Genomic DNA, 660 nt, shown 5'->3' with positions numbered 1-660 from the left:
CTTCTGTAAAGCAAATAATTTGTGACAGTGCAATATCTTTAAAGAAAGGACAAGGCTACTGATGATTCATACAAAACAAAGTAATAGTCAGAAGGATTCTGTAATCTTTTGGCTACTGTGTCTATAGAAAGAACCATAGTAGTAAATTTAATAAGTTATTGGAAAAACCAAGTCTAAAAATTCTTCCTGGAAAAGAAATATCAAGATTTGGGGGGTTTGTTTGCTTGGTTAAGTTTTTGCTTGTTTCTTTGTTTGGTTGATTGGTTTTTGTGTTTTCCAGTTTTTATGCCCTGTTCCCTTCTTAGGTAAAATAATAAGCCTACTGAGAAAAAAGAAATAAGAATGGTAGAGACTGCCTGCTGTTCTCTAGTAGTTTTTCTTCCTTTTGGTAACAGAAACCCCAGGACTGTTGCTGGGCACATGGCTTCCTAGCTTCAGATTCTTTTTCTGTGGCATCTGGTTGCTGCTAAGAGCTGGATATTAGCCAATGAGATGTGAATGAAATAATGTGTGTGATTTCCAGATTGTCTTCTTAAAGACACTTGTCCTAGACATGGTCTGCCCCTACCCTTTCCATTAAGTAGGATGTGGCAATAACTGGCACAACCTTAGAAGCCAAGGATGTTGAGGATGGTAGAGATGCCTGACTAACACTAGACC

Source organism: Pteropus vampyrus, unplaced genomic scaffold (genome assembly GCF_000151845.1).
Source record: "Pteropus vampyrus isolate Shadow unplaced genomic scaffold, Pvam_2.0 Scaffold10, whole genome shotgun sequence".
NCBI classification, from domain to species: domain Eukaryota; kingdom Metazoa; phylum Chordata; class Mammalia; order Chiroptera; family Pteropodidae; genus Pteropus; species Pteropus vampyrus.
Note: the sequence above shows the minus strand (reverse complement) of the source record.